Here is a 14,013-nt window from a genome sequence, read left to right as displayed (position 1 = left end):
TTTCTCTATATTGCTTTGGACTGTTTTTTTTTTTTTTTTTGAGATGAGGGTCTATTATGGAAAATAACATATCTACCTCCAAGGTAGTGGTATCTGCTTACACTTTACTTTTCTAAAGCTTTCATTTATAAAATTATAATGAGTATGTTGTTGTTGTTGTTTATTAGAGTACAACAACAATAACATATCAGAGAAATCTCACAAGTGGGGTCTGAGAAGAGTGAAATTTAGGTAGACCTTATCACTACCACATGGAGATAGAGAAATTATTTCCGTAAGACCCTCAATTCAAGTATAACAAATTTGTGTACAAAGAAGAAGGAAATATTGAAAAAATATATAGCAGGTAATAAGAGACGGTGTAAAGTTTACCATAAGACAACAAAACATATGTGATAATTGAAATACAATACACAATATACTAAAATATATAATTAAAAGCAAAAACTACAATACAACACCTAATAATATATTATGGTATCAAAATACAAAGTAAAATATATTATCCTAAAATATTTCTTCATCAAATGTAATTCTATTTCATGCAAGACCTTTACGACATCTAAGAAATGCATGTTGGAAACTCAAAATAAAGTAGATTTTTTCAATCCAGTAACAAAAATGAAATCCACTTATGTTTTGCTACTCTCCTTGACTAAGACTTAGGACACTTGTAATAAAGTTTATCTTTTAAAAAAAAATTGAGAATGCATAAATTTTAAATTTTAGATCTCACTTTATTTTTACTTTAGACTTCAGTCTTTTGTGTGATTTGAGTGTTAATATAATTCAAACTTTGAAATTTATTAATTCTTAAGATCTAAAATTATATATGGTATAAAAAATATATTATTGGTTCTTGAGATCTAAATTATTATATATAAATAATATTACAAGTGTTCAAGGAGATTCTAACCAGCACGGAGGTGGGAAACAAAATTAAGTGAGTTTCATTTCTGCTACTAGATCAAGAGATTACTTATTATTAATTAATTTTGTAAAACAAATTTCTTAAATATTTTTTAAAAAAATTCTCAATACAAATATTAAAATTAGTGAATCTCCAAAAATCCTCACCCAAAACCCAACGTGATACATATGTGGTATAATGTCACCATTAATTGTTTGTTTGAAAGGCACATGCATATCTTAGTAAGTAAATGTAGACCATACACAAAAATCTCTTTTGTACCCCAACTTATCTTCTTTCTAGATTTTTTTTTTTTACAAAAAAAAAAAACCAAAAATAATTTAATTAAAAAACCTTCTTAATTTCTAAGATTAAGTAACTTTTTAAAGTGTGTCAAAGATGACTAAAGAACAAATAATATAAATCGGAGAAAGTAGTTTTTAAGTTTTACATATGAGTTTTGGGTCGAATCGAGTCGGTTCACTTTTTATTATATTTATTTCAATAAAAATTTAAAATATATTAAAAAATTTAGCCATAGAGAGTTGATTTTTCCATCAATAGTAAATTTTGTATTAATAAGGTAAAAGTTTTTACAATTCTTTTGATAGCGAATATAATTGTGTGACTTTAATCTATGATAAATCATAATCATGTGATGGAAAATTAGTTAACCTATGAAGATGGAATCAAAATGAGAATATTAGGATAAAGAATTGTACTTTCTTATATATAATAAAATAAAAATGTGACAATCACGAACTTTTTCGAAAAGAAATAAAGGGGATGTCGATGGCAAAAAAGACCAGCAAAACAATACAAAACCTCATTCCTTGTGGTTAAGATCAGAGCCAAGTAAGACCAAGAGTGTTTGACGAAAAGTTATATCGTAAATTTAATTTTTGTTTATATAATATGTATTGAACTTTTTTAATTTCTTCGTATATTACTTTTTATATTTAAAATTTTTTGAATAAAAAATTTGGTTCCATTACTACTTATTGTGTAGTGTGCTAATAATTTTTGTTACGTGAAAAAAAAGAAAGGAGTTGTAATGTCCGGTTTCCGTCGTTATAGAAAAGCTAATGGGGAAAAATTTTAGGCCGGAAAACTTTTTCGTAGTAACTTGGGATTTTCCGATCTAGTCCAGATTTGAACGAAATCGGAGTCAGTAAGGTCTTGGAAAATCTGGTAGCAATTGGGTGATTTAATTATGAATTTGATTACATGAGTAGATAGCTAAGATGTTAAAGAATCCGTACGACTTTACAGAATTGAATTCGGGCGAGTAGAACTCCCGAAACTGATCTTAGCGTGAACGAGTATTTTCTGAGTGTCGTTGGTTGAAGGTGTGTTGTGAAATAGGGGTTTTGAAATTATTATTTTGCTCACTGTTCCATGCAAGCCGCTATAGCGGTATTTTCTGCCGCCAGGGCGGGGCCGCTGTAGCGGGATAGACGCGACTTAAAGTCGAAAATAAACTTCAAAATAGTTTTATTCTGCAATTTTCGAACTTGAGAGCTAAGGAACGAACGCATGTCTTTTCTTGACAATTTTCCACCATTCTTGAGGCTAAATGTAAGATTTTCACTCCCCGAATCCGTTTTTCGATCCGTAGAACGTAATCTAATGGGTAATTATCGATGGGGGAGAGTTTTGATCTGGAAATTATGGTGGACCAGCCCTAATTGGGATATTGGGATCAAGGGTTTGATCTAGGGTTGATGAGATTGTTAGTAATTCGAGTAATTAGTTATCGTTTATTGATTCCCGTATTATATTAATTGTTTGTAGACCAAGAACAAGACGAACGAATCCGGAAAGGGAAGAATCAAGTTTCTTAGGGGATTCAAACTTTATTTGAAGTAGGTGATGGTTGTGATTTTATGATTGTGTGATATATGTTTGTTCTTGCTTCATTATTATACATGTATGTATGTGAATATTGCATTATTTATCACATATAATTGTAAATGAGGATATAAGAATGATAAATGTCGTGAATCATGACTTGATTGTATGATTATGACAATGTACTTTGTGATTGTGATTGTGATTGTGGCTTGTTGAATGGATCGGGTGTTGCGTTCCGACACACTAACTTGGATCGATTGCCACATTCTGGCATAATTATGGGATCGATTGCCACGTTCCGGCATAATCATTGGATCGGGTACCATGTTCCGATATGCTAACAGTTTGAGTTTGGGTTCCATGAGAGGACCAATGACTTGTTGTAAATGTATATTGTTGAAAATCGTGAAACTGTTCGTTGTTGTAAATGATGATGAAATTGTATATGTTCGGTGTATGCATGTTTATAATGTTGTATTTACTTATGTATGTTGAACTTAGTGAGATAACCGCGTGATCCTACCAGTACACTGTGGTTGTGTACTGATACTGCACTTGCTCTTTCTTTGTTGAGTACATGACATCTTCAGGCGGCTATTGACAGACCTTGCTTAGAAGATCAGTGATCACTTCGAATTCAAGGGTGAGCTAGTTCTTTCGGGCTGCCATGAGTTCTCTTTTGTTTAAGTCTACATTTCGGACTTAGACTTTCTAGTTAGTTATTAGTATGTTAGTTTGGGGTTGTACCCCTTCTTGTTTAGACTTATGATTGAACTTTAGATGTTTTGGTACATTGACTTTCAGGTTCTAGGTAGTATTTCAGCATTTGTGTTGGTTGTTAGACTTTTGGTTGGAGTTTATGGGAACTCCCTATTTCTTTCCTTAACATTTAAACCTGCTTCCATATCTTTAAATGCTTTAGTTTTCGTTAATTTGGTTAGTTGGGTTGTAGTAACGGTTCTCCCATCGAAGGGTTAGTGTGGGTGCCACTCACGACGGTCTGGATCGTGACAGGAGTAGACTAGAAAGAGATGATCATTTTTTTGCTTTTTACTCATTGTCTGATATTTATATTAAAATCGATAAAATCTAAATTCTACAAAGAAATTTCATATTAAGAGGAAAAATACGTAATACTTTGTCTTATTAGAATGATGACAAAAAAAATGTGTGGTTCGTAGTAAATCGACGAGAAACATGTTGCTTCCAACCAAGTGTGGATTCAATGTATTGATATCGATTTCATCTGAATTTAATCATATATTTAAATTTTTGTGTAAAAATTTATAAAAATTGTAATAAAATAGTATTCTCTTTGTTTCAAATATTTTTCCATGATAATCTTTTTGTTTCAATTTGTTTTCATATGATATGTTTAAATCATAAGATGAAATGACGTTTTAGTACATTCTACATATCTTTTATTTAATATCTTTACTAGCTTAAACTTTGTGCAAAGTAAAAAAATAATTAAACAAATTAAAATGGAGAGAATACTAAATATGAACTCATATCTCTAAAATTATAATAATTCAATGCTAAAAATATTAAATATTAAACGATAAAATTTAAACTCAAGATCCACTTTCTAACCACCCATCTTTATCATACGATCAATCGTAATCTAGACCAAGACATCATAACATGCAAATATAGTGCAATATAAAACATCCAAAGAGACACATAACTTTATGAAATATGGTACATTTTGAATCATAAAAGGAAAATCGTTTTTTTTGGGCCAAATATATAGACGCTGGCCCTGAAAGTTAATTTCAATTGTCATTTTAACACCTCAATTAAGATTAGTATTTGTTAAGCACACAAGTGGACGACTATTTAAATTAATTCTTCAAAAGTTTAAGGTTTTAATTAAATATCCAATATATGGTAATCTTTAATTTTGTTACGTGAAGGAAAGAAAAGGTGTGAAGTAGTGAGAAATGAATTTTATTACAAATGCAAATATACCTAACTTGAAGTTGACAAATAACATCAAACGAATTCAAAAGTAACTTTCCTTTTATTCACAAGTTGAGCTCGTTACAAGTCTAAGACATTATAATAAACAACACTATAATATAAATAATCGGTGATTCGATGGTGATGATTACGAAAAAGAAAAGGTGAAGCTTTGAAAATCTGTATTAAAGTTGTATAAATATAAATTATAGTTATAATACAATTCGAATTCGATATTATATATTACTATAAATTCGATAGTTATTATTTCAAAATAAATATAATACATTTTTAACAATGTAAACTAATTTAAATAGTACCGGAATGTTTGAAATTCATAAATAATACTTATAATATTTGTATTAAAAATGTTTTAGTTATTTATGTAAAATGACCAAAATAATATATTATACTTTTTATAACCCATTAAACTAACTTTTTATATGTTTTGGAGTAACCTAATTTTGTATTACAAAATAATCATTTTTTATTTTTTCGAGTTTAAAGCCAAAATTACCCTTTATCTATGAAGGTAGATATACTTTTATCCCTTTAATATAACGTTGAGCTTCTTTAAGTTAGAAATTGATGGCGATTACTAAAAAACACTAAAAAAACATAACAAAATTAAAATTTCATTTCATTTGATTTTTAAACCAAAAGAAAAATGTCAAGACTATCGATTTGATTCCCTCTTCTTCTTTTTTTTTTTTTTTTAAAACTAAAGGTAAAATCAAACAAGCTCGATCGATTAATTTTAACATCAAAAATTAAAAAAATTAAAAAAAATCAATCGAGCTCGATCCATTGTTTTTACTATTAAGTTGGACAACCATCTTGATATTGTTATTTCCAACCGTTGAATAATGAATGGCGTTAACTGCAATTATCATTTGTGTCTGCAAACTAAAAGCACAAAATTATAACTATCCCATATTTGTTTTTTTGCCAACCAAAAAAAAGAAAAAACTGAAAACAAATTATTTATATAATTATATATAATTGGAATTTATTCATGTTTTGGACCATTCAGATAACCCCACAAGAAAAAAAAAGTGCACAAAAGTGCAAAGTGCACGTGTCCTAATTATAGCCATATTATATTTGTGTATAAAATTAGTCCTCATTCTTGCTAATAGGGGTGTTCCTTTTCTTTTAATTTAATTAATATTGTTCCTTTTCTTTTAATTTGATTTCATTCTTGCTAACAGGGGTGTACACTATTCGGGTTAAATTGAATAATCAAATCAAATCAAATCAAATTTTTATTTGGATTAATTTTTTGGTTTTTCGGATTGATTATGGATTAATAAATTACTTTGTTTGGTTTTTTTATTTGGTTTCAGATTTTAAAAAATAAAAATTAAAAAAAATTGAATTATTTCTCTCTCTTTCTCTCTCTCTCTCTCTATATATATATATATATATATATGTTCAGAATTAAGTTGGAGGAAACCACATTTGTCCCTTTTTGGTTATTGTCTTTCACGATGATTACGTTTATATTTTATGCTTGAACATCTATAATAGGTATACTTATAAGTATTGTCTTTTAAGTTTTTCTTATGATTTATATTAGAAAGTATATTTAAGGGATTCAATATTATTACTTTGGTTATGTTATTAATTATTGACATAACCGAATAACCAAATCGAAAAAAGCCAAACCGAATAGAGGAAAATCAAACCAAACCAAATTTATTTTGGATCAGATTGGGTTACACTTTTACAAAACCAAAAACCAAAAAATCCAAATCGAATAGTGCAAAACCAAATAGAAAAACCGAATGCACACCCCACCCCACTTGCTAATTACAACTATATAGATTTTCGAACAATGAGTATGCAAATAACAAACCTAATTGAGCCATACTTTTTTTTAAATATAAAGAGCAGGTAAAATCAAAAAGTTGACAACTATATTTTACTTGATTTTTTGTTGTTTAATCACACTCAAAATTATGTATATTTATTGGGCTTTTACGTCTATTAGATAATTTCATAGCAGATTAATTCAAATATCTTTTTCGAAAAAAAGAAAGAAAATGATAACTAGCATCTATACTATCTTTTGTATCTTCTGAAAGAGCTGAGAAAAATAAAAATAAAAATGTGAACATTCAATCAAGATTTTCCTGATAATCTAACTTTTGAGATTAAGTAAATGTGAAAATTTCATAGGATTGCATAGACATATTCTAATTATTATTTTATCCATTATTGAGCTCATATATTATACTAGTAAATTTGTTCGCGCTTTGCGCGGTGTGAATTGCATTTTATAAATTTGTTATTAATTGAAAAATCAATTTACAATCATAGTTTGTTCTTTAAAAAAATAAACACTTTAAATGTTATAAACTACATTGAAAAATGCTCTTATTCGAGTGGATTTTCATTCAACAACCAAAATTATGTTCAATAATTTTTTTAATATGTTAGCTTTCATATAAAATGTGGCTTGCAATAATATTCTAACTTCATTTAGTGGAATGGACAAAAAATTATAGATATTTTAGATAAGTCGAATATATTAAAAATTTATAAATGATAACATTTTTTCAAACTTTTGTCACCTGTTAATAAATCTTCTCAAATGGTAAATGATGTGTTCATCGAGTTCATTATCTTAGTATACTAAAAGTATATAAATAACAATATGCTTATATATTTTGTTTGAACCATTAGACATATGATAAAAAAAAATATGAAGTAAAAAATATATTTACAATTTTTTATTGTTTTTCTTTTCTTCACCTTGTTTTGTTTTCCATTCTGTTTTTATAGTTAACATATTAATTGTTAATATTAGTTCTTATTAATGTCACCATAATATAATTTGCATACATATTCTTATTGTTGAAATTAAATGATTATGCAAGTAACTTTTTAATAACTACGATAATTTAATGTGAGTTATGACTATTACTAATTAAGAGTGAAAATTGTGAAGATGGAGAAGTGTGAATTATGAGAAATATGACTTTTTTTAAAAAAAAAAATTCTTGATGAAAGAGAAGTGTTACTTATTTTTTCCCTTGTTATTTCCCAACTTTATAAATATCTCTTATATTTCACAAGCTAAAAAGATCAAACATTAATACCATCCCCTCCTTTGTTCAATAAGTATAATTTTGATTTATTTGTTGGGGCTCAAGTAACCCTAGTTACGCTATTCTAAAATTTTAATTCATTCAAATCTTTCTGTTTCCGATTTCAAAAGAATCTACAATCTAATTTATCTTAAGTAAATAATTATGCATATATAACTCCGATTTTTAAATAAATTTGAGTATTTAAGAGGTGTTAGTTATCTTTTCCCTTATTATTTTCCAACTTTATAAATATCTTTCACATTTTATAAGCTAAAAACATCAAATATTAATACCATCCTCTTCCTTGTTCAATAAGTATAATTTTGATTTATTTGTTGAAGCTCAAGTAATCCTAATTACACTATTCTAAAATTTTAATTCATTCAAATCTTTCTGTTTCCGATTTCAAAAGGATCTATAATCTAATTTATCTTAATTAAATATTTATGCATGTATAACTCAGATTTTAAAATAAATTTGGATATTTATAAAAAAAATACTATAAAACATAATCACTTTTTTCTCCCCTTTTGATTTTTCTCCTTATTTCCTTATTATATTATTGTTAGAATTACTATCCTTGTTATCATAAAATATATGTCTTACTAATTATATCATTTTTTGGTAATTAAATCAATTCTCCTTTCCTTTTTGATTATTTTATTCAAAATCCCCAAAATCATATTTCGGAAATTAATTTTTCCTATTATTACTATAAGCCCATTAGGTTCTCTATAAATTCAACAAAAAAGATAAGAAAATCAACTGATTTATACTACACAAAGTTCTTATATTAAAAAAACCTCTTTTGTCAAAGAGAAAGAAAACTTTGTCAAAACTAAAAAGTTTATAGGAAATGTGAGGAACTTGAAGAATATTCTTTAAGATTTTATTTTTATTCATATATCATTTGTTTTGAGATGAAAGAAATAATTATATTTTAAAAAAAAATATGCTACTTATTTTGGGAGCATTTAGAAATCGTATAAGGAGAGGTTTTGTTTGTGAATAATAATAATAATAATAATAATAATAATAATAATAATAATAATTTGATGTAACATTAATATAATTATTTCTTACATTTAAAACATGACATTTACTCTAAAAAAAATAAAAATTTGTTACATTTGAATTCACACTATAACTATATACAAGCTTGCAACAGAAAAATATACGTAGATAAAATTTGATATATCACTAATGATTGATATTCTTCAAGCTTGATTCTGACGAGTTCCTTTCACAAATAAGGTCATATATATCGCTCTCTCCCATTTTTTAACAAATAAAATCAGGCATGGAAATTACATACAGACTTATGCTAAGATAAAAAAACGATTAAAAAAAGGAAAAAAGAAGAAAGAAACTTCTTGCAAAAAGAGTTTCTAATGATGAGAAGCAAAATAAAAAGAAGAAAAATTGAAAAGCAAGTTATGAATGAAAAAGGCAGAATGTTGTAAAGGTCAGGACATTTGCTTTAGTATTTATAGTTAGCAAAAGAAATAGTAACATAACAATATGAAAAGATAGATAACGTACATTTGAGTAATTATAATTGAATGAGTATTAAGTTTTTTTTTTAATTGAGTTTTATCATAAAAAAGACTTAATTAGCTTTAAGATAATGTTGCTACGTGGGCTGATTCAGTTTCTGATTCAGTTTTAATAGGATTTTATTGGGTTTGGTTTCTTCATTTAATTGACCTTTTTATTGATAATCAATTAGATTGTACTAGAAAATGAAAAAAAAAAAAAAGAAGAAGAGAATAATAGCATTAATGATAAAATAAATTAAATATGATTATTAATAAAGAAATAATTAAATGTGACTATCTTTAATATTTAGATGATTTTTTTTGTATTTAAAAATTTGAAAAATAACCAAAAAAACCATAAAAAAGATAAATAGATTTCTAGCCCTTAGAGGCATGCCACATCAACATGTATAACATATATATAAAGATTGTTCACATTTTAAATATTCAGTCATGAATATGTGGGACCATTAGTGTCCCACATCGTTATATGATGAACTAATTTACTTCGTTATATGAATTTGAGCAATTTTTGCATCATAGTTCATGAACTAACTTTTGATATTAGAATTAGAAGTATATTTTCTTATAACTTCAATCACTCTTCCTTGTTTTAATTTATATGACACACTTTTTTGTTAGTCAGTCTTAAAAAAAATTGACAGATTTTTTTATTTGACAAATATTTAATGACACTATTAACATTTTACCCTCTTTGGATTTCACTTATTTGGTTAAAGGTGTGTACTTTTCTATTTTAAAATCATTAATTTTAGGTATAATTTTAGAACATTGTAAAACCTTTTCATTTATCTTAAACTCCATACCTAATTATATTATGTTATATAAATTGAGACGGAAAAAATATCATTTATCAGATACTCGTTCCACTTTACACTAGGGGTGTTCACAGATCGATTTGGATCTGTTATTGATCAAAATCAAAATCAAATCAATTTAATCGATTTTTACCAACCAAATCAAATATACTATACATTTATTGATTTGGTTGTTACAGATTTCGATTTGATTTGATTTGATTCGGTTATTTGGTTATCAATTATACACAAAAATAAATGAAACAATTCATTCAAAAGAGGAAAAAAGAGAGGCAAGAATTCATTCAAAATGAAAAATACTTAGAACAACTGACTTTATAAAACTTTCGAGTACTAAATTTACTGTGAATAAAGATATTTAAATTTTTTTATAAAAATAATATATTATGTTTATATAATAATAAAATATATGTATATAATTTATCGATTTGGTTATTCCTTTAACTTTCTTAACAAAATCAAAACCAAACCAAATACTATCAGTTTTAAAAAATCTAACACCAAATCAAACTCAAATAAAATTGATTTATTTGATCAATTTAATTTAATTTTTCAATCTGAATTAATTTTTATCCAAATCGTGAACACCACTCCTTTTCACCATCACAAGGGGTAAGAACTAGCAAGCCATTTTGCCTTAACAAAAGCTTACTATTGGTGTATAGACAATTGGTTGGGTTTTCTTGTCAATTATATCATCTACTAGTACCCAATTTTCCCAAAACTGAATAAAATATAGCATATCCACTGAGGTGGTTACACGTGTACACTCAACCAATAAGGGCACTTATATTTCTTGATAACAGTATCTTTCCGCTATCATATATTTCTACATTTTTATTTGACGGTCGGTAAGGTATATGCATGCTCTATTCTATTTTAAATTTTATTTATGAAACTATACTAAATATGTTATTATTGATTTTAGTATATAAATTTATGTTTCATAGCAAATTAATATAAATTGACACCACTAAGTTCGTTGCATTTGTATGTAGACCCGATTATTTAGATTCACGCTACATGACTCATTTAATTTGAAGGTGTAGCTTCTACTACTCCCTCTTGTCTATTTACTTGTTATGTTTTTTATGCATCTCTTAAGAAAATGATAGGTTGATAAATTGTTCTTATTTACTCTTTGATCTCAATTTATTAGTACTATTTTTAATCACATTAATTTCTCTCCATATCTATTGCGTATGGATAAAGATGAAAATAATAATTAATTTTATCTTAATTTTTTAAAATAAAAATTATTTAGACTAAGTATTTTTAATTAGCATGACATCTAAAATGAAACGAAAGAGTAGCTTTTTCAAAAAATACTTTTAGCATCTAATACAATCTTATAGGATTTGATAAGATTTTCTTGATGTTTCTGATAGGGGTGTGCAAAAATTGAACTAATTGATAAATCGAATCGAAAAAAGTGTTATTGGTTTATTGTTATTGGGTTATTGGATTAACAGTTATTTAATGGTTTTATAAAAAAATATTATTAGGTTATCAATTTGATATTGATTTTTTAATATTGGGTTATTGGGTTAACCGATAACTCATTAAGAATATAATTGCTTACTATTTTATTTTTTAGTCATACATAAATATCAAACAAAAAATATTAATATAATCACTATATTAGACAATAACTATAAGGAGCTTACACAATTAACACTACTTAACTCTGCTCTTTACATTTACCCTTTAGGTTTTAACATTACTTTAGTCTTAGGTTCACAATGTCAAAACCTAAAGAACTAAGAACGATGACGGGTAAAGTTTGCAACGACAATGACAAGGGTTAGGCAACGGCTAGAGTTGTGAATTGTGAGTATTAACTATATTTTTACTAAACTACGCAGAATTTTTACACTCAATGAGTAATTTGATTTCTCTAGTTTTTATTTCGCGTCAAATTGTTGGACAAGTCATATATTTGTTTTGAAAGCATTTTCTTATTGGTTAAATTGAAAATCGAATCGTTAAAGACCAAAAATCGATAACAAATATCTTATTGGTTTGGTTATAGGTTTAGCCTATTTAAAAAGCGAAACCGATAATACTTAAAACGAAATCGAACCGACCAATACACACCCCTAGTTTCTGGTCAAACGATTTTCATAATTTCCCTCAAATCTAAAGTATTAAATATTTGACGGAAACGAAAAATTGAAACTTTTAATAAATTATTTGAAGGACTAAAACTGTTGAAGAATATATTTAAGAAGCTAATTTGAACCTAGTGGCAAACATAAAGGGACCATCTTTGTCATTTTTCTCTCAAAACTTGAAAATCTACGTGTCTTAATATTAGACCAAAGAATTAATATTTACTGAAAAAAAGTAAAAATGAGGATATGGATTCTGAATCACTCAATTCCAATCAGCAAAAATAAAATAAATTTAAAAAATAATAATAAATGCTATAAAATCACCAAAATATGTGGAGCAAAAAGTGCAGAAAAAACCAACAAATTGCATTCTCCATTTCTTGAAAGTGGCCATTGTTGAAAGAAAAAGTGAAATTTGAGTGGCCATTCTTGATTTCTTGAAACAAAGGTTTGTTTCCCTTCACTTCTTGATATATAAAGTTGCAATCTTTATAACTTTCTATTGCTTTGCTAGTGTTTTTGTTGCTATATATATATATATATATATATATAGAGGTGGAGTTAGAGTGTAAGTTACGCGTTAGTCGAATTCAGTAACTTTAGTCAAACTCTGTAATTTAGTAAGTTAAAAAATATTAGAATTTAGAATTCATAAACTTTAAATTTTGGCTTCGTTAGTCTGTGACTATGCAATAATAGAAATTGAGAGTGGCCATTGTTGAAAGAAAGATGGAATTTGTGTAAGTTTTGTTTCCTTTCACTTCTTGATGTATAAAGTTGCAATCTTTAACATTCTTTGTTAACTTTCTATTGGTTTGGTATACGGGTTCGGTTAAATTCAGTAGCTTTAGTTTAAACCCTATGCAGAATCTGTAAACTTCAAATTTTGGCTCCACCTGCGGCTAGTCACTATATAATAATAGGAATTGAGCACTTGGCTTTTGAATAGAGCTTCTATGTGTACCAAAATTAGAAAATGAGGTGATTATTATAATCTCGTTGACTAAATATAGAAAGCATCCATTACCCCCAAAAAGTGTGATTTCACTGTCATTGGAGGTTTTTTTTATTCTATTTATTTGTGCTTTCAATAATGCAGAGCAGTTTTACAAAGATCCTTTCTTTGTGCCACTGGTAGGTAATATTGCTGATTTTGTTGTAGTTTTGGGGTTATAAAGTTCACATTATTTATATTGGAGCATGGGGTGAGGGGTTGTCTATAATGCTGGTTACGGTTTCACGTGAACTCAGTAATTTTTGTAGATACTAAGAAATCCACTCAGTGTTCTTACAGTGTCTTGCTTTTGATTTCACCATCTTTTGTTGTTGATTATGTTTAGGTTATCACATTTTTCTGTGGCTGTAACTGTTTCCTTATTAGTTGCTTTGTTTCTACACTATTGTTTTCCCTCTTTTATACCTATTTTGATATGTTGTACTCGAACCGAGGGTCATCCGGAAACAACCTCTTTTACCTCCATGAGGTAGGGGTATGGTCTGTGTCCACTCTACCCTCTCCAGACCCCACTTGTGGGATTTCACTGTGTATGTTATTGTTATTATTGTACTAAAGAAATCCACTAAATATTTGATTTTGAACCCAATCTGTATTGTAGTATTAACTTGAGGTCGCTATAGGAGCTCATAAACTTCAAATTCTGAATCAACATCTGTTTGTCATAACTATATCTCAAATGTGGT

Source organism: Solanum verrucosum, unplaced genomic scaffold (genome assembly GCF_900185275.1).
Source record: "Solanum verrucosum unplaced genomic scaffold, falcon-dt-bn FXZP01000072.1, whole genome shotgun sequence".
NCBI classification, from domain to species: domain Eukaryota; kingdom Viridiplantae; phylum Streptophyta; class Magnoliopsida; order Solanales; family Solanaceae; genus Solanum; species Solanum verrucosum.
The sequence above is the reverse complement of the archived record's forward strand: the minus strand, read 5'-3'. Positions refer to the sequence as shown.